Source organism: Cupressus sempervirens, chromosome 10 (assembly GCF_028749045.1).
Source record: "Cupressus sempervirens isolate cs-2001-9-10 chromosome 10, ASM2874904v1, whole genome shotgun sequence".
Classification (NCBI taxonomy): domain Eukaryota; kingdom Viridiplantae; phylum Streptophyta; class Pinopsida; order Cupressales; family Cupressaceae; genus Cupressus; species Cupressus sempervirens.
Genome location: NC_143127.1, coordinates 679,616,355 through 679,642,336, shown reverse-complemented (window position 1 = coordinate 679,642,336; position 25,982 = coordinate 679,616,355). Strand labels below are relative to the sequence as shown.

The following is a 25,982-nucleotide window of genomic DNA, read 5'->3' as shown; positions in this document are numbered from 1 at the left end:
GTCTTATGGTAAACCTTCATAAGAGATGAAACCTTCCTCTTCAGCTATGACATTATTTGACACATTTGTATAGTCATCAGTGCCTATTCAAGATGAGAAATAAGGTGTGGTTGTTAAAAATTGCATTTATAGAGAAGAGAAGTATATGCACAATGAAGATTTCACTCCTTCACCTAATAATTATGGAAGAGGGTATTCTTTTGTTAAGAAAATGGGTTATCCTTGACATGGTCCTCTTAGTAATAGATTGGATGCTAGAACTGAACCCCTTGATCATCAACTTTTTGGATGCAATTCTAAGAAGTCAGTTAGCCTAGGGTATGTGGATCACAATAAGAATGTTGCTTCTATCCTTGATAAGTCAGATAGTGAAGAAGAGCAAGAATACATACCTAATTAAGAAAACCAACAAGATATGTGTGAAGATTGGGTCCCTTCTACTAATCTCCTTTGGGGAGATTTAGATAATCTAGTATCTCATGAGACAGTTGCCAATTTAGAACAAGAAAGTGTGACTCTTGATAGTATTGAAGCTTCCACATCTAGACATCCCAAGCATTCATTGTGTAAGCATCCTAGTCGAGATTTTGAAACAGATTCTAATGAGTATGAATGGGATTCTTTCTTAGAATCTTCCACAGTTGATATGGATGTTGATGTTGTTCATACATATAGTTCTCAACTTGAGTTATTTAATGAGTCACATGTAGGACTAGAGGATTTGAACTCACATGTTGCCTTAGTGGATGATTCTTTACTTTTGAGGATGAATCTTGATTTGGGTAGTTTAGAAAGTTACTTGATACACCTTGAATCTTCAATCATGAGAGATATCATCCATATTCACAATCTTGAACCTATCATTAATTTATCCCTTATTCATCATGACCTAATTGATTGGTCCCAATGCAACCAAGAACTTGAAATCTTAACATTTCAAAATGACTATAAAATGGCCTGTTATTTGAATGCCATTGAACCTGTAGTCTCTTCCACTAGTGAACCAGCTGCTAGTATGATAGAGCCAGATATCAAGTACCTTAGTCACAAAATAAAGAGAAAAGAAAAGAAAAAGAAAAGGAGTTCTGATGGTGAAAACCACTATGTGGTAGTGTCAGAACCAAAAAAAGTAAAAAGAAAGGACGTATCCAAGGGTGAAAACCTCTCTGAGGCACCTAAGGATGAGGTACTTGATTCTCTTCCTACTTATTTTCAAGATAGATCTTCAGTACTTATTGAACCAACACAAGAAGTCAATTTGGGTACGGATGAAGCTCCGCAAATGGTACATTTGGCTCAGTCTTTATCATCACAAGAAAAAGAAGGCTATACTAAATTCTTACAACAAAAGAAGATTAATTTTGCATGGACTTATTCAGATATGCTAGGGTTGGACACTAATTTTATTATGCATCACTTATCCATAACTCTAGGTGTTAAACCAGTTAAGAAAAAATTGAGAAAAATGCATCCTCACATAGCTCTCTTAGTCAAGGCAGAATTAGAGAAACTTCTTGCTACAAAATTCATAAGAGCTATTTCCTATGTTGAATGAATATCAAACATTGTACCAGTTTTAAAACATGACAAAACCATTCAAGTTTGCATAGATTTTAAAGATGTTAATAAAGCATGCCAAAAGGATGATTTTCCACTTCGTAATATAGACATGATAGTGGATATGACTGCAGGTTATGAGATTTATTCCTTAATGGATGGTTTTTCTAGATATAATCAAATTAAGATAGCTCCTGAAGACCAAGAAAAGACTACATTTACTTGTGCATGGGGTACCTGTTGTTGGAATTTTATGCCTTTTGGATTAAAAAATGCAGGAGCTACCTATCAACGAGCTATGACAACTATTTTTCATGATATGATGCATAAAAACATGGAAGATTATGTGGATGACACCTTGGCCAAGTCTAAGAAAAGAGATACACACTTAGATGATTTAGAAGTCATTCTAGATTGTATGTAACAATTTCAACTAAGGTTAAATCCTAAAAAGTTTGCATTTGGAGTCACCTCTAGCAAATTACTAGGATTCATTATTTCAGCAAAAGGGATAGAGGTGGATCCTGAAAAGGTTCAAGCAATTGTGGATATGCCACCTCATAAAAACATTAGTCAAATGAGGAGTCTTCAAGGATGTCTTCAATTTATAAGGAGGTTTATTTCATAGTTGGTAGATAGAGCTCAACCTTTCAACAAAAACTTACATAAAGAAGTCAAATGTATATGGAATGATGAATGTCAAAAGAGTATGGACCAAATCAAGAAATACCTAGTAAATCTTCCTATTTTAATGCCTCCTATCCCAAGGAAACCACTTATCCTATAGATTTCAGCAACAGAATCTGCCTTGGGGGCATTATTAGCTCAACTTGATGAACATGGTAAAGAAAGAGCAATATATTACATTAGCTGTACTCTTGTTTCATATGAGGTTAATTACACTAGTATTGAAAAAGCTTGCCTTGTAGTTGTGTGTGCTTCCCAAAAGTTATGACATTATATGCTTGCACATACTATACACCTCATAGAAAAAGTAGATCCACTCAAGTACTTACTATGTAAGGCTACCCTCATAGGTAGACTTGCTAAATGGATGATGATCCTTTTAGAGTTTGACATAGAGTACATTGAGCGTAAAGAAATCAAAGGACAAGCCACAACAGATCAATTGGCTGATTTCCCACTACAAGATGATGCACCTATTCAAGTTGATTTCCTAGATGAGCACCTCATGTAGATGACTGAAAGAACATGGAAGATGTTCTTTGATGGGTCCTTTATGCAAAGTGGTTTAGGAGCTAGTGTGGTGTTTGTTTCTCCTAATGGGTACACAATTCCTAAATCTTACAAGCTATTATTTCCATGTACAAACAATATTGTTGAATATGAAGTTTTAACAAATGGACTTAAAATGGCCATAGAATGGAGAATTACAGAGTTACACATCTATGGAGATTCATAGCTGATAATCAACCAAGTCAATGACATTGTCTAACAAAAAATGATAAATTGGTACCTTACAAGAAAATGGTTGATTCCTTAAGACTCTAGTTTAGATTCATCTCATTTCAAAAAATCCCTCAAATAGAAAATAAGGCAGTTGATGCTATGGCTACACTTGCTTCACTTATTCAATTAGAGCAACATGAATCAAGATTTGAATTTCTGGTGGAAGAGCTACATCACCCTATATATGATTCCCAAGAAAGTCATGTTATTTATACCCTTGTTGGTCATGAGTCATCTCGTTATGGTGCCATTTACTCATACATTCATGATGGAATTATACTTGAAACCTTCAATCAATCTAAACATAGAAACCTTATTCAAAATGCCTCTTTTCATTCCCTTATCTCTGGTGATTTGTATAGGAAGGGTCTAGATGGAACACTTCTTAGATGCTTAGAAAAGAATGAATCTAATCAAGCATTAGTTGACATCCATGAGGGTATCTGCAGGGGACATTCTAATGGTCTTTCCATGGCTCGAAGATTGCTTAGGGTAGGATACTATTAGCCCACAATGCAAATTGATGTAGTAGCTTTTGTAAAGTCATGTGAAAAATGTCAAAAACATGGTAACCTAATACATACTCCAAGTAGGGAGCTCATTCCTTCTATTTCTCATTGGCCATTTCAGCATTGGGCCTTTGATCTTGTTGGGAAAATTCATCCCAACTCATCATCTAGACACAAGTTTATTATCACTGCCACTGATTATTTCACTAAATGGGTAGAAGCTGTCCCACTTTCTGTTGCCTCGGGTAAGGTAGTTTCTCTATTTATTTTGAATCATATTATCTATAGATATGGAGTGCCTTATGAGATTATCACTAATAATGGAGGTCAATTTAAAAATAAGGACCTTAAGTAACTCTATAAGAAGTTCAAGATAAAACAACATTGGTCCTCTATTTATTTCTCGCAAGGAAATGGTCAAGCAAAAGCATCAAACAAAACCATTCTTAAAATATTGCATAGAAAAATTCATAAGGATGGTAGAGATTGGTATTTACAAATAAATCTAGCTTTGTGGGCCTATAGAACGAGTATTCGTACTCCTACTGGGGCTACTCAATTTTCCCTTACATATGGTGTTGAAGTAGTGTTACCTTTAGAGGTTGAGATTCCTTCACTTAGAGTTTCTCTCAAAGGTCTAGTTTTAGATGAAGACTACCGTGCCATGACACTTCAAGAGTTAGAACTTCTAGATGAGAAATGACAAGAATCATTTGACCATATGAGGGTCTATCAAAAGCGTATGTCAAAAGCATTTAACAAAAAGGTTCACCCTAGAGAGTTCCAAGTGGGAGATCTTGTCCTATGTGTGAATCATAAGAATCAATAGAATAGAGATCAAAAAGGTAAGTTTGAACCTAATTGGCTTGGATCTTACATTATCACAACAACTTTTGATTCTCGTGCTTATTTACTATCTATAGCAGAAGGAGAGCAGCTCCCTAATCCTATAAATGTCTTGCACTTGAAGAAGTTCTATCCATAATGCCCATTCTGACTAGGGGCATCTTTGTATATATTTATTGATGCTGAAAAAAATAAAAATAAAAATTTGATATACTTCAAAAATCCAAAAAATTGATATATTGTAAATAAGTCTAAAAATTGAAAAATGTCCTGAAAAAAATGATCTTCTTAGTGACAACTTAGCAATAGGCACTTTGATGTATCTCCAAAAAAGTTATATATTCCAAAAATTCCAAAAAAATTAAAAATTCAAAAAATTCAAAAACAAAAAAAAAAAAATAGAAAAAATGCCTTGGTAAAAACCTAGAAACAGGCGCCTTGGTAGCAAAATACAATAAAATTATAAAAAAACCTGAAAATAAAAAATAAAAAAATCTCAAGTGGTGAAAACTTGGAAACGGGCGCTACTTGAGGCCTTTGCACCCCTATTTCTTAGCGCATGTCCTCGACATTTAGCCTTTCTCCATCATGACTTGTCCTTGTTGCCTTGGTTTGGAATTGGTCTTTGTCTAGGGGGCATAACTATGTTAGCTTTGGTCTCTTGGATGTGTTAGTATTTAGGACACCTCGCAAATGGTGTTTTTCAACACCACCCCGATTGTATTTTTCAATACAACCTTTGACATTGAGTGTTTTTCAACACTTATTGGTTTGATCTTACCCAGTATCATCGTGTGATCTTCCCTTCCTACAAGCATTTGATCCTTATCTTCCAAACTCAGTATCAGTTAACACACTTAAATTTTAAATGCAACACTTAATCCTTGACTTATGTCATGATTTTTTTTTATTTCTGTGCTGACTATTATTGATTTTTGTTGAGTGTCTTTGTTTGATAAGTCTCCATGATGCATTTCTAGAGGACTTGGGGCATGGGACATGTTTTTATTTGTTTTTTTTTTGCTTACGAGTGTGGTCTTGAAACTCTAGAGTGTCTCTTGTTGTCCCCTTGAAACGTTTAGGAGATTTGAGGCATCATCCTTGATTATTTTTGCACAACCATTCTTATGGTCATCCTAGCATCTATGCCTTGATGCGAGCATGGTTTTGCTACATTAAATTGGGTAAGCTAACATCGAAGTCATCTTGACCTTTATGTCTTTGATGCTTATGTTAGAATCTTTCCACATTTCCAATCCAATATAAATTACAATCATATCTTCATAGTTGCACTTAGGACTAGTGATGATTGTGTGATTTTTGATGTCCGTTAATAATGGCCCAATGATGAAAATAAATTCTTTTACATTTTTTAATGAATGATGAACAAAAAAATCCTATGTTACAGTTGCTCTTTTGCAAGTACACCTTTGCATTTTCATGTAGCTTGCATTATTAGGCTTCATGTTAGTTTTCATTTTTAGGCTGCATTATGAGTTTGAGAGGGTTCTCCCTTCATCTTTATTGTGGACTTTTAATCAACTATGGTCACGTTTTGATCTTCATTTCCTTATCTTCGTTCGTGATCTCAATCGAAATTTCCATCTTAAATAGTTGATAGATTTTGGGGCATTTTCTTTTCTTCTTTCTATTTTTTTCCATATCTTCCAAACTTCTATCTTCCATTTTTCGTTTTCCCCACTTCTTTTCTTCTAAATCACCTTTGGGGCATAATATTTCATTCTTGATGATGTACCTTGGTTCTATGATTCTTATATCTTTCATCTTACATCAATAACCTTATTTTTTATTTGATTTGATCAAATTTAGCAATTTTTTGTTTCTCCTCTATCTCATTTCAATTTCGATCATGAGGAGGCAGTAATTATCAAATTCAATCTTTGATTTAGTTTTATCAATTTTATCCTTGACTTTTTCAAGTCAAAATTGATTTGTATTATTTGTCCTATTGTGTTCCAGATTCAACCACACATCTGGGTTGTTTTGTGATCCCAAATCGATCGCACATTAGTCAAAGAGCGGCAAATGTATGCATCCTAAAATGGTTGCCTAGACTATGGGCCCCCATTATTCAATTTATCAATTTATCAAATTTCCTAAATCAATGGTGTGTAATATTTTATTAAATCAATTCTAATCAATTTCCTTGATCAAATTCAATTTGTTTTATTTCTAAGGTTGATCATTTTATTCTAAGTCTTATTTAATTAAAATAACTTTCTCTCTTTTAATTAAATAAAATAAGTCCCCATTTAATTAAAAGAAAACCTCTCTTTTAATTAAATAGTTCATCCACATTTAATTAATTAAGAGAAAAACCTCTCTTTTAATTTAATAAAATATTTCCTATTTAATTAAAAGAACTTGCTCTCTTTTAATTAAATAAAATAAGTCCCTATTTAATTAAAAGAAAAACCTCTCTTTTAATTTAATTAAATAATTCCTATTTAATTAAAAGAACTTGCTCTCTTTTAATTAAATTAAATAAGTCTCCGTTTAATTAAAAGGAAACCTCTCTTTTAATTAAATAATTCATCTACATTTAATTAATTAAGAAAAAGACCCCTCTTTTAATTTGATTAAATATTTTCTATTTAATTAAAAGAACTTGCCCCCTTTTAATTAAATAAAATATCCCACTTAAATCTCTTTTTGATGAAAAAGGAGTTAAAACAAATAAAAAATTAAATAAATCTTTTATCTACACTTAATATGGGACTTATCTTCATCCTTTCTCCACTTTCTTCTCAACCACTCCACTTTTCACATTGGTGGATCTTTAGTTCACATGAATCATTATTTCTCCACCCTTGATTAAATATTTTTCCTCTCAATCTAGATTGTCCAATCTTCTTTATAAGGGAGAGTCCTCTCCTCATTTTTGAGACACCCATTATCATGCTATTGTTATGTTGCAAGTTTGGAGAGTGATTTTTGAAGAAGGAGTTTTGAATATTAAAGCTTTTGTGGAGAACTTCTATCTTCTTGTCTCATTCTCTCTTGCATGCATGGCTTCCATCATCATGATCCATACTTTGATTTTCATGTTAGCTTAGATCTTGCTTTCATATATTAGATCTGCATTTTTATTTCTTTTCATGGATTAGATTTCATTTCTTGCATTGTTTTGCATTGTTATCATTTAGATTAGTTTTTTTTTTAAATTTTCATTTGCATGCATATTAGATCATTGAATCTCTTGTTTTGTGGTGTACTTGTATGGGCACAAACTAGGTCAGACTGAGGGCCTCCATTACAAACACCTACATTCCATGAATAGGGAGCTATGAGTCACCATTCGAGACCTCATTTTTGAGAAATCTTGAATATAATGACTCATAGAAGTGTGCTCACATTTTAGGCATACATTCCCTAGTTAAAATCCAAGTGTGATTTTGGTGCCTTTGGTGAACCTGATATTGGCAATAAGCTCAAGAGAAAAGTTGGTCAAGATGCTAATACTAGTCCCTAAGTAAGTGGAGTTTGTTGAACTTATATGTGCTATTCTTTACTAGAGTTGGGTATGTGGTAGTTACATCTCTTATGTCTTGATCCCAGAGATAGATTTATGCTATGTGGCTTCAATTTTGTGGTTGAGTGAAACAAGAGAATAATGTCTATGATTGTTGGATGATGTGGGCAAGCTTCAGGGAGATGTAACCCATGCCATGATTTTCATGATGAATATATGCTTTGTTCCACCGATCTTGTGACTGACTTCTACAACAAATGATACTACTTATTCTGTGTGCTTTTGTAGCCTATATCGTATTTTTCTCTTGCTCAAGCATACTAAGATTTTAACCCAAAAAAATTGACCTACTAGCCCCTATTCTTGGTAGTTAGTCAAATCAACTATATCCAACTTGAAACACTCCAATTAGGATGATTTTCTAAAAACATATATTATACAAGCTTCCTTGGTTTGAATCTGTGTGGGCCCTAAATCACCTCAAACTTAGCTATTCAATTAGCAAAGTTTACAATCTAATTTATTTGGGTAATTTTTCTTCTATTTTATTCATTACACAAGAAAATGAATAGAAGAGAGTTCGCCAGAAATTAAGAGCAATATTGTATTCCACAAGTTGCTTCTAACTGTTGTCAATTCCAAATAGGGTTGAAGTCTCAAAATAATCTCTCTCTTCAATGCATCTCTCTTCACTTTTCTTGTTGTGGTTCTTGGAAATGGCTCTTTCTATGGGAAAACAATCCTTGGTGACTTAAACCTATTTATACAAAGCACAAACCATTTCTTTCCATTTTTAAGGTGTGGGAAGAAAATCCAATAAAAAAATCTTGAAAATGATATGAAATATTAATTACAAAACATACACAGTTGATTTTGGATAATATTTTGTCAATTGTGTCTCCATTGAAGATTTCCTAACATATAAGGCTATGTTATAAAGAATATAGCAACACAATCTACAATTTTTAAATAGGCTGATAGGAGAGGTGTACCAAGAAAGTCCTTGTTGTTTACAAAACAATTGTATTAGCATTGGCGACAATTTTTTTGCTCATTCATAGCTACATTGTTCAGCATTGCAAAATTTTGATGTTCCTAGTCCCAACCATCCCTTAGCTAGATGCATGTAGTAACAACTTCAATAAAACTTGGATCTGGGATTTCGATAATGAAATTTGCCAAAATCCTTAGATGCTATAATAGGATTTTCTCTACCTATGATGGTAGAAAATTATTTACTAGCATATATGAAATAGATGAGTATCATCTTGACCATCAATGAAAATTATGCTTAGCAACTAAAGTTGAAGTGATTTTGTTTGAAATAACTTAAGTTTTTGTAGATGGGAGACTTTTAAAAGAACCAAAAAGTGCCAAAAGTAATTGAGCAGATGTGAACATACCAGACCAATAACAAAATAAACTGCCACAATAGAACAAGATGATTTTATGGCTGTAATTTTGCAATAGATGATGTTATTATAATTTGGCATTGAGTTAGAAAAGAAACACTCACCTCAGAAGGATAAAAATTTTCTCCACCACTTTTAATCATATCTCTAGATCAGCCAAGAAGCCATAGTTTTCCCTCTTCATCAATCCATCCAAGATCCCTTGTATTTAGCCATCCATTTTCACTCAATGTTGCTATGGTTGAATCATTATAGCCCCAATACTTCAATATCACATGTGAGCCTCTATCATTATAGTCCCCATATTGTAAAAGTTATTAGTTTCAAGACATTCATCACTATGCTCTATCTGTATTTCCACATGAGGAGTAGGCTTTCCCACAAAAACTCATATTCGACGATCTTGAAAATTGTTCTGATTGATTGGATCCATGGAATAATCTTTTATTTTGGTAAAACTACCTTGTTGAATGATTTTATCATGGGAAAGAGTGAAATTCATTGAGGAACAAGCCTCTGTCATACCTTTTTTAAAATAATAACAAACAAGAGTTTAGAAAAAGAAGTAGAATTAGTCTCCTTAGGAAGTAATATGAAATAGGTAAATGAATGCAACTACATGAAAGAAAATAACATGACATAAAGGTTAATAAAATTCATTAAATGGGAGAGTTTTCAATGATTATGTCATCTCCCTTTCCTATTATTAAAGCAGACTGTAAACTAACCATAAGTCGAAAAGATCTGAGCTCTTGGAAAAAATTTAGTGACTTTCTTGATAAGTTGTGGTGACAACCTTCTAGCTCCATTAAGTATCTTCTCAATACTTGAAAAGCATAGTGTTAATTCTCCTTTCTTTCTTCTATTACAGAAGCATGAGGGATAGACAATTAGTAGTGTCCAAATTAGATTTATTCCCGCAAGTTCATTTTTAGCCTTTACAAACATTATAGTTTTACAAAAGCAATAAACATACAAAGAAATTTTTCAAGTACAAACATTATAGTGATATATGTGGTTAGTATTTGATCTTACTATTGACAATATAGCTGAAATTTTTGTTGCATGGAAAATCTTTGCTCGAAAAATGTTCCTTTTGCTCAATACTTGGGTTTGGTTCTAACTTGTGTATAGCCACATTTTCCAAAAGATTACCATGACTACATCTCTTCATACTATGAATTTACTACATATTGATAAAACCTCTTATTTCTACTAGGTTTTTACAAACAAAAGAAACCATGTTTTTCCAGGAGAGTTTGAACTTTGGAATGGTCTGAATAAAACATTCTAATTTTTATGTTTTTAGTAAGAGAATTTAGTTATGCAAGTAAAAGCAATTATTAGTGTACCTCAAATTGATGCAATATGTAACTATATCAGCAAGCATAGTTGGTTTAGTGATCATCACTGACACAAAGTATCTTTGTATTGCAAATAGAATAAAAGCTTCTTCAAACTTGGGTATAAAGATATGGCATCCTCCTACCAGTACAATGGCCAACACTGAAGAGATTTCACCAATGTGGCATAGTGGAGAAGTGTGAAGATAAACCTATCAAATGTGATATGAGGAAGAAAAAATGAGAATTTTCTAGATTCTAAAATTTGGAGCCATCTTGAAAATAATTCTTACATTATTTTCTATAGTTGACGGCTTAAACATCACATATTAAGACTTGATTCCTAGGTTAAAGTGTTAAATAGTCAAAGTTGACTTACTTTTTCCAAGCCTAATGTTTCCTTAGTATGTGAAGTTTAAGGGTGGTTGTACTCTTCATACTATTTTTTAAATTGACAAATTTTTGATTTGCTAAACTGGGACATGTGTTGTGAGAAGCATAATAACTGTAGAGTGTAGAGCTCTAACACACAACTCATATGCTAACCATAAAAATAATCGAAAACTACATAATTAAATCCTAATAGAAATATCACAACACAAATTATAAGTTAAGTATAAATATTTGAGAGATTGATTACTTCATTATGGTTGTAGCCTATAATGGCAATCTTTTCTTTTGACTGAACAATGAGTGCATCATCACTGATTGCTACTCCCTTTCGGATGGCTATTGTACCTAAAAAATAAAAATTACAAAGCATTAACATTCTAAGCACATGTAACTTTTTTTCTGCAACTTTTCTGCCCCTTTTTTTTTTTAATTTTGAATTTTGAATGATGGAGGGGCCTAAACCTCTAGATCCGCCACCATGCTCAGACCTGCAACTGCTACTTGTGGTGTGTAGAGATGTAGACTAGTTGATTGGCAGTGGGTCCATTGATGTAGATGGGTTGGGAATTATTTCCAAGTTAGCTTTGGAGGAAGGATGGTTGAGAGTGGACATCCCTGAGCTAGGGGGAGGAAGTTCTGCTTGCTATCAATAGGGAGGTGAGCAAAAGTTGGATATGGGTTCTTTGTCGAGATGGAAGAGTACGCTTGTGGGTACCAAGATGTCTAGCCCCGACATAGAGAATCCCATGGCCACTCATGGACAAAATGGTCCTATGATTACGCTCACTTCAAACTTTGTGTTGTAGGTAGATTTGTTTCTTTTTGCCCTTCTATCGAGATGGTAAGGAAATGGGCAGACCATAAGTGGAAGTTCAAAGGAACTGTAAGTATTTCTTCCATGCCAAGTGGTATTTTTTGTTTTAGATTTACCACAAAAGAAGATCTCAATGCGGTTCTTTCTAGGACTTGGTATGTTGGGAAGCATTTTCTAGCCCTGACTAGATGGCATCTGGGCTTTGATGCTAGTTTGGAGCTAAACAAACTTGCCCCAATATGGGTAAGATTACTTGGCCTCCCTCTAGAATTTTGGGATGAAAGGATATTAAGATGGGTGGGGAACTCTATTGGTCATTTTGTTACTACTGAGAAAGTAACAATGCAAAAATTGAGACTTGTCTATGCTAGATTCTGTGTGAATGTAGCGTTGAACAGAACACTACCTACTATGGTCACTTTAAAAACTAAATGGGGTGAGAGAGTTCAGCCCATAGAATATGAGAATGCAGGCTTTTTTTTCCAAAGATGTGGGAAATTTGGTCACCTTATCATGGATTGAAAAGCTAAAATGCAAAAAGATAAATAGAAGGAGACCTCTCCAGGGATAGTTATGGAGACCATTGGAGAACGTTCAGTACTGACTAAGAAGAAAGTAACGAAACCTTCTATGACCTTGCCCAATATGACCTCCACGCAGGATAACTGTTTGAGTCCAAGGGGAAAGGATACTAAGGAAGATGAGAAGGCACCAGAGGAATACCATTTCAAAAGAGATTTGGAGGATCTTCTAGGCTCACCTTTGGTGAGGTTCCATGGAGGAGTGTCCGGAAGATGGAGAAATAGAAGGAACCAACACTCTATAGGATTTGACAACAATCCAAATTGGGGGGAGCAAGCTTGAAACCCCTTCTAAGGAGAAAGGGGTAACCCCCTCTATTATGGGCTCCTCAACAACATGGGGGGTGGGGGGGGTGGGGGGGAGGACCATAAGAATAAGGAAGGTGATTTAAGGGAGTTATTTTACACTCCTATGAGGATGGTCAAAGCCTCGCAGGCTGAGATAGCGGCGAGAGTAATGGCAAGCATTGATAATATGGATAACAAGATGAGCCCCTCTTCGCCTCAAGAGGAGGATAATGGTGAATGGGAAGTGCAAAAGAAGAAGAGAAGGGGGGAGAGGAAAATAGATATTGGAGTATCAAGAACAATAGGAAGACCATCAAGCAGAGTTACCAAGATAAAGCAAACTACTAAAGATGTAGCCAGTGGCAAATAGCTTACACTGGAGACAGTAACAAAAGGTAAGAAATGAAACTCCTTTCATGGAATATAAGGGGATTGAATAAATCCCAGAAGCAATATGCTCTTAAGAAATTAATATCTCAGGAAAAAATAGACTATGTGTTAATTCAAGAGACAAAAATGTCTAGCTCAAATTTTGATAAAATTGCTAGCTATATCTGGCCTGGGGTAGGTTATTTACATAGTGATTCAGATTGAGCTTCAGGGGGAATTTCTACCATGTGGAGTCTAAACTCATTGAAGGGCTATGAGATCTAGAGGGGAAAAAACTTTTTAATTATTCATTTCCAATCGAATAGTCATAGTTGGAAATTGATTAATATCTATGCACCTAATAGCAGATTAGGGAGGAAGGAAATGTATGAAAATTTGATAAGGATATCTCAAACCATGTTGGAGGAGCAATGGATGTGTATGGGTGATTTCAATACTCCTCTTTACCATTCAGAGAAAAGGGGAGGCAACAGAGAATGTCAGGAGAGCTTACAAAGCCTAAGTGAATTTACGAGGAAGTTTGACTTCATGGATGTGGAGTTGAGGGGTAACCCATACACCTGGACTAATAATAGGAAAGGTGAGAATCTCATTCAGGTTAGGTTGGATAGATTATTACTGTCAGGGAATTGGAATAGCATGGGTAACTCCTACTTGGAGAATCTCAACAGAACGATGTCTGACCACTCACCCATTTTATTCCATTGGGAGGATGGCTTGAAAGCGGGAAAGAAACCTTTTAGATATGAAATAATGTGGGTGTCACATCCAAAATTCAAAGATAAGATTCAAGAGTGGTGGAATATAAGAATAGAAGGTACTACAATGTACAGACTTACCCAAAAACTTGATAATATTCAAAGAAATGTAAGAGCATGGTCTAAAAGTTCATTTGGAGACCTTTTTAAAAGTAAAGGAGAAGTAGAAGAAAAGCTAAAAAAACTCCAAGGGGTTATTGTAGAAGGGAATAACTAGGAGGAAAATATTCAAGAAGAGGAGAAACTCAAAACGAGGTGGACAGAGATCCTCCAAAAGGAGGAAATTTTTTGGAAACAAAGATCTAGAATTCAATGGCTGAAGGAAGGGGACAAAAATACTACTTTCTTTCACAAATCTACTTCTAACCACAAAAGAAGAAAAACTATCTCAAAACTAAATGAAGAAGGGGGAAGGGTGTTGAAAGAGTAGGAGGAAATGGGGAAACTTGTGGTAGACCACTTGAGTAAGTTGCTTAAGAAAGACAACTTCGCCAGGAACTAGGTGATCAGGAGAAGCTTGATTAATTCAATCCCAAAGAGTATAAGAGAAAAGGAAAATGATCTAATCATTGGTAAAATCATGGAAGAGGAAGTGAAAAAGGTAGTGTTCTCAATGAAATCTTTCAAGGCCTTGGGCCTCGATGGGTTCCCACCTACTTTCTTTCAACATTTCTGGGAGGTGATCAAATCAGAGGTAATTTGGGTGACTAGGATTTTTTTTGGAACAGGTAAACTTCTACAGAGCATAAATAAGACCTTTATTTCCCTAGTTCCAAAAAATTCCAATCCCCTAAATTTGAATGATTTTATACCTATAATCTATGCAATACTATCTACAAGGTCTTTGCCAAGGTTTTAGTGAACAGATTAAAGCCTTTCTTGGAAAAAAGTTTTGCTAGTCCTCAAAAGGGGTTTGTGCCAGGAAGGTAGATCCTTGATGCGGCTATTACAACCCATGAGGTTATCCATTTAATGGAAAAGAGCAGGCAACTAGGAATGGCATTCAAGTTGGACATTTCTAAAGCTTATGATAAGGTCAATTGGGACTTCCTTCAAGATGTACTAGAAAGAATTAGATTTAACAATAGGATTATAAACCTGATCATGTTGATGATGAGCTTAGTGCAGTACTATGTCTTACTAAAAGGGTCCCCATGGGGTAATATAATAGCAGGAAAAGGCTTAAGACAGGGTGACCCACTCTCACCTTACCTATTTATCATGGTAGCAAAAGTATTGGGAAGATCATTCTGTAAATTAGTGGATTCGGGCTGCATTAAAGGTGTTAAACGAACCACTAATGCTGAAGCTAAGGTTATACAGCAATTTGTGGATGATACCTTCCTATTTGGGGAATCTTGTATCATGGAGGCTAAATCTTGGAAAATGATTTTACATAATTATGAAGAAATCTCAGGGGAATGGGTGAACTACCATAAAAGAAAATTTTATTTCTTTAACACTGATTCTTCACTTCAAAGAAGGATTAGGAAAATCTTGGATTGCCAATCTTCTTGCCTCCTAGACACTTATTTAGGCCTTCCCCTCACTACTAAGGAGGTTTCTAATGAATTTTGGAATACAATAGTGGAGAGAATTCAAAAGAAGCTTGCAGGGTGGAAAGGGAAGATATTAAGCAATAACAGAAAGCTACAACTAATTACTATTGCTCTTCAAGGAATCCCTATTTATTTCTTATCCATATTCAAGATTAATCTAAATATGGCTGAGAAAATTGAGAGAATTCAAAGGAACTTCCTATGGTAACGGACTGAAGAGAAAAATAAATTCAATCTAGTCAATAGGGAGGAGGTGTGTAAACCAAAAACTAAGGAGGGGCTTGGGATTAGAAGAATGAAAGACCTTAATAAAGATCTTCTCACAAAAATTGGATGGAGACTAGTAGAAGGAAACAATGGATGGGGAAATATAATGAAAGCTAAATATTTGTCTAATACCTCGTTTCGATGGAACCTATATAATAATGACCTCCTGAGAGGTTCAAAGATTTGGCAGAACATTGTTAGAAATAGAGGGCTGCTAAGAGAAGGATTGAGGTGGATTGTGGGCAATGGCTTCAATATAAAGTTTTGGGAAGACAGGTGGATGGATGGGAAACTGTTGGCCTTAAGTAAATATAGTGTTGTAATGGAACTCCTTAAGGAGGACATAGGGGTTAAAGTGGGAGACTACATTGATCAAGGGAGGAGATGGAAGAAGTTGTATAAGGAGGACTATCCGCGGGAGATAGTTATTCTCATAGAGAAACTAGAAGAACTAATAAAGGAATAGAGACTCTCATTATTGCCACAGCAGGACATCATGGCTTGGGATTTAACTCTAAATGGGAACTTCACTATCAAATCTACTTATATCTTAATGTTCAATAAGGAACTATGCCCAACTGCATGGAGCAAGGTATGGATCAGTAACCTTATACCTAATATTAATTTCTTTTGGTGGACAGTTCAACATGGAAAAGTTTTAACAACTAATAATTTGAAAAAAAAAGGCGATTCTACATAACAAATCATTGCTACCTTTGTGAACAAAAGGAAGAAAGTATTTACCACCTTTTCATTGAATGTTAGTTTGTGGTTGACATTTGGACTAAGGTTTGGGAAAGATTGGGGGTGGCTTGGGTCATGAAAGATAACTTGGGATAGTTTGTGGATAATTGGGATTGCCCATTCCATCATCCAAGACTAATCCTTTCATGGAAGATTATCCCACCATATGTATTCTAGCACATATGAAAACACATAAATAACAGGATATTCAGGGAGGAAAACAGGATGGTTGAAGTAGTTTTTGGAGTGTTGAACAAATTGTTGAAGGAAAATCTAAGGGTAGCTAAATATAAGATGCCAAAGGAGGAACCTAGAAGACTTGAAGGCATTGTGGCTGAGAATTGGGGTTGTCAAGAGGATTTCTTCCTATTTGATAAATTTGCTAGGAGGAGGAGACAATAGACAATATGGAGACCACCCACCATCACAAAGTATAAATTGAGTTTTGACAGAGCTGTGAAAGGAGGATAGGGAGCAGCTGGAGGTGTGCTGAGAGGCAAGAATGGTGATGTGCTATCATTTTATGTAGGCTAGGTGGGGATTGGTAGCAATAATGTGGTAGAAGCTATGATGTTATTATGGGGTCTTCAACTCTCTAGGGAAAGAAACATTTTAGAGTTAATGATAGAAGGGGACTCCAATCTAGTGATCAATTGGGTAAAGGGGGAGGCAAAATTGGGATGGAAGATTAGAAATATCATCATGGATATTAAAAATATACTGGAGGAAATGAGAATGGTCCACCTGCAGCATATCTACCAGGAGGGTAATCAAGCATCAGACGTTGTGGTTACCATGGAGTTTAATGTTAGGACAATCACATACTGGGAAAATTTAGTTGATATCAACGAAAATCTAAGGATGTTGATATCTAAGGAAAAAAGTGGCAAACTTCAAAATGGTGATCACTAAATTTAAAAGTAAGGCCAAATTTGGCAAGATGGAAATTTTTTTCGCTAAATTAAACTTTAGCATTTTGGAAATAAGAGACAGACATGGCTGTACAAATGACAAGTGGAGTAATTATGAATTAAGGTAATTGTCTTTTCTTAATTATGGAAACTCGTTGCAAGCTTTGAATCGCTCTCGAAAAGGAAGTACAATAGATATTATGGATTGTGATGTAAAAAATCAACAGGGAGAGAAAAGTAGGTTTTTTAATACCCACAAATCTCATAATAAGATGTTATGGGATTCTGGAGAACATCATACACGAGTTTGTAATTTTGATCCTTACTCCCTCAAAGGATTTAAGCAAGAGAGTAGCCATAGATAATTTGAAAGTGATAAAGTTTTGATGCGTATTTTAGAGGAAGAGAGGCTGGATAGTGGAGGAATTGAAATGGGGGGTGATCTAAATTAGTTGGAACCAACGAGATTAGAGAACTTCAAGGACAGGATGGTGACCTAGTATCTTCTGAAAGAAGGGGTTTTTTTTTCCTATATGATGTCCATGGCTGGGTACGATGAAAATTGTGCGTTACAATTTGTGAATAATTGGAACGATAGAAAGGTTATAATCAACAGCATTACATTTCAAGTCACGAAGGAGGTAATTGCCATGGCAACAAGACTCACAGTAAAGGGAAAAAAATGGAAGAAAGTCATTAAAGTCTTAGATGAGGCTAGCATGAATAACTTGTTTGCAAAAAATGAGGAGTGAATTCACTACAGAGGAGGGTTTAAAAGGGATAAGTTACCTAAGCCCTGGGATGTGTGGCTAGTCTTGATGAAGTATCTCACACTAGAAGGAAGGTTTAGAGTGTGTTATTATTATCATTTTCCATTATTGAATCACTTTAGAAATAGGGATTTCATTTCCATTCCATTTTTCCTTCTGCATTCGCTCAAGGATATGGTTAATGATATTAGGGAAAAAAAGAATAAAGGCTTAAACTTCACCATTATTCATCAGGGGTTAATTTTTCATCTATATTAGTTCCACTTATCTTTGTGCCCCCCCAGAGAGGTTGTAGTGGAAAACCCCCACCATAGTCTGGCTTCCCCGTCGAGCTCCAATATGGGGACAAAAATCCATACTCCTAGGCCATCTCCTAGCAAGGATACTAAGAAAAAGAAAAAACCTCACATAGCCCTAGAAAAAAATGGAAACAAGAAAATTAAAGTTGAAAAGGTGGTTGTGGTTGTTCAAGAGGATTCTGGTGAGGATATTGGGGAAAAAGAAAGAAGAAGGCCTAGTAGGTTAGCTCAGTCCCAGGCTAGGGAGGAGTAGAAGTCCATCAGATACCAGGTTGAGGAAGTTGAAGAAGATAGCTTAGGCAATAATAGTGACAGAAGGGAGGAGGAAAATATTTCCAATTCCAAAAAGGATGAAGGTAATGAGGAGGGGGAAAAAGTTTCAATTCTGGGAACATTTTAATGGATAATACTCAAACTCAAGTGTTGGACGACAAAGAAAGGAATACTGAGATAACCCATGTTTCATCCAACTTCTCACTTAATCTTATTACTTTTTGTGATGAGATGAGCAAAAAGGATTATTCCCCAATTACCATTTCTTCTCCTATTAAGGAAAATTTGAAGATTTCCTCTAACCCATGGGTGCTATAGGATAAACCATAAGGAAAAAAATGAAGGAGGTTGCTGCAAAGAAAGGTGAGGAGTATAAAGAGGAGACTAAGGTGGTGGAGGAGCATTACATGAACCTGGAGGAAAGGGTTAAAGCTTTGGAGGAGGGGTTTTTCACCTTCTCCAAGTTTGGACTTAAAGTTACTCATGCTGCTACAACTACCATCCAATTGTTGGCACATGAGAAGGAGGAAGCTGGCTTGGACATGGAGGAAAAAAAATTACTCTTCAAGTTTCTTGCCGATGACTGGGCCTAGATTCTACTTCATGCAAGGGGAAAAGGGAAAAAATAAATCTAAGTCCTTTTTAGTTATGTTCAGTTATGGGGATCTAAGGATCCAAAGACTTTATATACTTTTTTGGCAGTTATGGTTTTGTTGGTATTCAGTTGTATTTAAGTTTTTATTAGGCTTGGGTGCCTTTATGGACTATGTGGTTAGTAGCTAGTTTGTTTCATTTTTGGTTCTAACTTTTTGGTCTATGGTTTAAGTCTTTGACTACTGGTACTCCTGTTCTATTTGTCTAGTTTTTTTATTGGCTGGTAATGTGCTAGTTACCAACCTTTTGACTGTTAACGGCCAACCCCCTTGTTTTTGGTTTCTTTTAATTTCAAAAAAATTCTAAGCACATGGAGGAAAGCATCTCTAAAAGAGTGTAGAAAACCTAATGTAAAGCAAATGAGAGCTATTGAATATGGTGCCCTGCAAAAGTTGAGGTTGTAGAACCCTCCTACATATACTCCAATAGACTCTATACTAATCACTATCAAAACTCCAATTGAGTTCAGTATTTCTATTCAAACAAAATCAATCAAAAGTTAGAAGAATTCCACATGCATAAACTAGTAGCACTAACAAGTAGGGTCTATTTAGTCATCTACAGAAGAAATTGATTAAAAAACTATTAGCACTAACAAGATTTCTGAATTGAACTTTGTCTTTGTGTTGTTGAGATTCAGAGTTCAAACACATTCCTCTACATTTAATGCTCTCTTTTTTGAGCTTTTTGATTGTAATCTCTTTTGAGTTTGAATAAGCTCTATCCCTCTTTTAATAAAAAATAAATGTTCAAGTTGTTTTGCATGGAAAACTACATACTATAGCTCAAATTTGTAGAAGTGCTTGCAACACTATTTTGATGGACAATCAAAGCCTACCAATGCTCAAATGGTACACATCTAAGTCACTCATGTTGATATTGCATTTGTGTTTAACATATGAGTAAGACAATCATTATGTTATTCTTCTCAACAATTGTATGGTTGCCAAATTAACAACATCATGAACAAAAAAGTAGGTCTCAACACCTCCATTGTTTGGCTACCTATTGTTCATAGAGATCACATGCTAGATTTGTATTAATCTAGCTTTAATTTGGAGTAAATGCACTAGTTTTCTAAAATTTTGGGGGTAAGAAATTTTGATTCCACTTGAATTGGTGATGTTATGTATGGGGGATAACACCCTAACCTGAATACTTAGTAATAACATTCTAATATGAATTTGAATGACAATTCTACAATTTAATCATTAGATTATTGACAAATATGCAAAAGATGCTAGATAGCAAAAATTTTAAAGTATTAGATTACATTAAGTGTTACAATTCTATGAGAAAATATTTATAGGTTCTTGTGCATTGGATTCCCTTTTCTTATTAGCAAGATATGGGAGAAAAAAAAGCAGCAATTTGGTAGTACACTTGAACTAAAACCTTTTCTCTTGCTATACCCAATTACAGTAGTTTTATTTGCATTAATTCCATTATGAAATCTCTTCAACTAATTTGCATTAATTCCATTATGAATTGCATTAATTCCATAAAATTATTGTTTTTCTTGCTTTATGATTGCCATGAAATCTCTTCAACTAATTTGCATTAATTCAATTATGAATTGCATTAATTTGGTAAAATTATTATTTTTCTTGCTTTATGTTTGGTGTAACTTTTAATAAAAATTGTACTCTCCATTTCTTTTAATTACTACATCATTTAAGGATATGGTCACTGAATGAATGACTCCACATTGATTATTTTTGTCCATATGGATGACAGATTGTGATGCAAATTTGATATAGCATTTTATCTTACAGATGCTAGATATTCCTGTACCCATAAACCATTGTCTTGCATAGGGTTTCAAATATTATTCCGACTAATATGAAGTATCTATAATTCTCACTTCTTGATTCTTGAATAACCAATGAAACTAAACAAGGTTGTTGATTGCTTCCAACTATAAAAAGCCATGGTTAGCTTAACTTCTTTTTTCTTCCTTGCAAATAATGACTATGAATACTAGTTTACTCAACTTCAGAAACCTCTTTGAAAAAAAACTGCAGGAAGACAGATTAGGAGAAAAGCCTTATTTGGTTGATACACAATGAACAAGGATTTTGGAGTAAGGGACTATAAAATATTGCTTGCTTAAAGGTGTGGTTTTAGAAATTGTGGTTTGAAATGTGTTTCTTTGGATTCTCTTAAAATGTCTAATAATTTATCATTATAGAAACAGGAATCTTAGACAAAGAGTTCCAAAGTACTTGAATTATTTTCTCCTATTAGGGATCTTGAGACTTGAGGTTTGAGGTCACTAACATGATCTTACCCTTAAAGGCTTGCATGTTTAGTAAAACTTTGATGGGGATTCCTAGCTCAAACCTTGAAATACTAAGAACCTTTTCTGCTTAGCTTTAAGAGGGTATGGGAACATGGGTTTTTTTGACAAAATTTTAAAGTTTTCCTTTTTTCCATGTTGAAAGTTGACTGCTATAGGGGATTTTAGGACATCTCTAAGATAGCATGGGGATGTTGGGGATGGGCTTGCATCCCCTTGGGATTTCCCAATGAGGAGGATTTCTAGGAGACATCCCCTAGGGGTAGGAAGGAGGATGTCTTGTCCCTATCCATAGAACATCCCTTTTCACTAGACACAATATAAAAGATTGGAAGGATCAAACTTGAGAAAATTTTTAAAATAGTTCATGGGATACTCAAAGAAAAGTGTATCAGAAGATTCCTAATAATATGGCAATAACATTAAGTGGTTAAAGATTGCTTTCAATATTTAGGTCCAATTTGTCTCTTCACCAATGATTTAGATTAAATCATTCTAAAACTTTGCGCCAGAGTCCAAAAAACTTTCCTATAGTTATGAGTATATGAATACACCATATCTCCATTGCTCCAGTCAAGGATTAATGTCTTGATTCAGCTAGCATATTGAATGTGGCAGAATTATGAACATGATAGTTAACCAATTAGAACTATTAGCCTAGGGCTATTAGAAAAGGTCAAAATTAAAACACTCTAACTATTGCCTCAATACATAATTAGGAATTAGTAATGAATGATACCAAACATCTTCCATTAAGATTGAATAAAGTTGCAACATAAGTTTCAATAAAGTTGCAACATAATTATCACCTAGATGATTTGATAGTAGTGTGTGCTAAATGCTTCAATAGTGTTTCAAACTTCCTATTTGTACATGCAACTAGAAGCATGACAATCTTACATCTCTAGAGGATATATAAATAATAGTCTCAATTGATGATAGTATTAACAAGACACTAGATATTATATAAATGTACCAAATTCCTTCTTGTGAATTGTCCATCAAGATAAAATTCCAAATTTATGATACTCTTGCTATCCAACATACACATTTTTCTTAGAATCAGAACAAATACTATTACAAAATTCCTATAACTAGGGTCTAAAAAGCCAAAAAAATCACTTAATTGGATGATATAGAAAATTATGGACTGTAAATAGCAGGCATGTTCTAGAAAAACTAGCTTTTTAATTGGGGACCTAGGTCCCTACCTAAACAACTAGTATGATCAAGTTCCCATCACAAGATATTGGCTATATCGATTCGGCTAGAGACTGTTGTTTAGTAGAAATATTGACCAAGTTACTTTACAAGCACTCCAACATTGTATAGGTTTTTGGAGTTCAGATTCCATTCTTCTATTATCTTGGCTTTCTTTATGTATGTTTTACAGTTGTAGTCACACCATACATGTAGAAACATATCACAAACATGGTTGTTACCACAAACATAAACACTCATGTTGATGAGAATATGTTATGGGGATCACTTGGATTTATACTACATGACACATTTAGGCATAACACTATTATAAATGAACCACATTCATGGGTTCCTTGAGAGGGGTATTTTCCATGGGGGCTAACTTGTAGGCTCCATACCTATAAGCAAAAGGTGAAAATATATGGCCCGAGCCAGTTGGGCTAAATTTTCTTCTTTGACTAGGTGACACATTTACATACATTTGGATTTGCAAAGAATGAGATTACCTACCTTAATGTTATGTGAGTACTTTCTAATAAGCTCAAAGGCATAGAGTATGTTCATCCAACATTTTTAACTCATGCAAATAATTCAAACTATTAGTGTCATCACTGATCACTCCTTTAAGGGAGACACATAATGATGGTAGCTCTAGTTTAGGGGCATGATAGCATTGGTTCTATATGATAGACTCATTTTCCTATGACAAAAAATTATTGTGTTGTAATGGTAAAAATGAAGCATAAGATCTTCTCCTTCATGTTCAAATTTTATGCTCATCTATATTTTAGTCTTTATTGACCCTTAACTAGTGAATCTTGGATAATCATTATTCGATTGTAGGAACATGTATTCATTTTCTTATATGTTTCAACTTAACTTACTTAATGTTCTTAGGATTATTTTGTGTTAAATCTTATTGATACACAATCATTTGGATTGGAATGCTTAGGGCTCTAGCTACAATTCTAAAGATGAATTATTGGAGCTTGCTTTCCTACCTTGAAATTATTCCACCTTTAACTCTCAACATTTTTAAACTGCAAGACAACACCACTTGTCAAACATTTGGGTTTGATATTTCATCTAAAATCAAAATGCTAAGAAGCAAAATCTAGTGAAGACATCCTAATTAGATGATTTCTATGAGTATGATATCTATTCTTTAAATACAATTTGCATTCTGTGGTTTCTAGACAAAATGAGAATTTCAATTAGAAGACTTAATCAAAAAATTCATCTAGTCTATTTTCTCCTTAAAGAAGATATCTAACAACTCCTTTCTCATTTATGGATTCCCACAAAATATTTATCAACACTTACCTTGTTGCTTGTAACAAAATGTTGCATTTCTAAACTCAGATCTACAAGCATTTGAACCCTCCAAATATAATATTCCTTTATAAACTCTAAGTTTAACACTAAATCCATTTGAGTTTAGATATCTTGACCTCTAATTTCTTTTCCAAAATCATCCTCCAAGGTGAAACTCACCAATCTGCTCTTCTTATATGCTTACGGAATTGTTTTGGATGTTCCAAAGAATTTCAACATCCAACCTTTATAGATGTTTGAGTCCTAAATTCACATCCCTTGATGTTAGGCCCAAATGGTCTAATGATTAAGTTTTTTAAAATTGTACAACCACCATGAGGCCAAACTTGCATAAGCCAATTAATTTGTAATTAAGTGAAGTCTTAATTCTTCTTTTGACCCTTAGGCCAACCCACTCAGGCCTATTTTTCAACAAATTTCAATTGCAATTATTTCATGGTTGAAATTGTAATGATCTTAGGCTCATGATTTTTTGAAATTTACCCATCTTTTGAGCTCACATGTTCTTGATTGAAGATTTCATTAATATGTTTCAATCTTTTAGTCATCTTCATTAGTTGATGCATTAATCACATTAGTCATTGCTATCAGGATTAGTCATGGCATGTTGCTATTAGCACCTAAGTAACTTTCACCTTGTGACATCTCTTTGAGGCATTTTGTAAATAACTAAGATACATTGTCTATAAATCCACATTTTGCAAACATCTAGGCCTTCTAGAAATTATAGGATCATTTTAGTTACATTTGAAAACATTAATAAAAAATTTCCATATGTGTAGATATAAACATTAACTACAACATGTCCAATTTATTTATAGGTATATTTTCCTATGAAGAAAGACCACACCTAACAATATGAACCCAGAATAAAATAATGAGACAATAGCTACATTGTGGGCTCAGTTCTAAAGAAAACTTGATAAATATTATTGTCCTCGCAAAAAGTGTAAGGGCTTGAAGAATCAAAGAATTCTAATCACAACAGCCCAGATTCATTATAGGCAACATAGTCATGTTGAAGGGGGCCATGATTTTTGTCCATCGCTAAATGTGGATTTCTCTTAGAGGAGCATGGAGGTGTGAATATCCAAGCTAGGGATAGAAGTACCATGGAAGGAGATGATAATGTGCTAGAGGACATGATTGAAGAAGATGGTATTGGGGCAGGTGATGAAGAGGCTCACAATGGTGGTACTAGCAAATTTGATAATGATGATGAAGATGGTCTTGATATACCTTTACTTGAGAAGGCACATGAGCCCTTGTAAAAAGGCTCTCAAACAACTGTACTCTCACCTATAGTGTTGTTGGTGAACTTATAGGTTATGAATGGTATATCCAATGTAGCAATGTCACGTATGCTAAGGTATGTCATATTTTTCATCTTCAATGTTAGCATACAATTACTATTCATTATATTAACAATGTATATTTTTTGTTGTAGGTTGATTAGTGAACTTTTCTTACCACCATAAAAAATTTTGCCTCGTTCATACCAAGAATTATCTAACATTATGGATCAAATTGGAATGAAGTATCATACAATACATGCATGTCCCAATGATCACATTCTATATCATAAAAAATATGAATTTTCAATATAATACCCTGATTGGTATGTTAGTAGATATCAATTAGATCAAATAACAAAAAAAAATGCCTCACAAGGTTCTTCGATACATTCTCATTATTCCATATCTTCAACGGTTATTCAGGTGCACTAGCTTTGCACAATTTATGGATTACAATGCACACAATAGAATTCATGATGACATTATGTGAATGCCTGCCGATGGTTCTGCATTTAAAGA

At 34.4% G+C, this 25,982-nt stretch overlaps 1 pseudogene; it reads right to left on the bottom strand.

The window, feature by feature from the left end:
- Positions 1-8,427: 8,427 nt before the first annotated feature.
- LOC149535637 (2-succinylbenzoate--CoA ligase, chloroplastic/peroxisomal-like) overlaps positions 8,428-25,982 on the bottom strand; it is a 117,326-nt pseudogene continuing 99,771 nt past the window's right edge.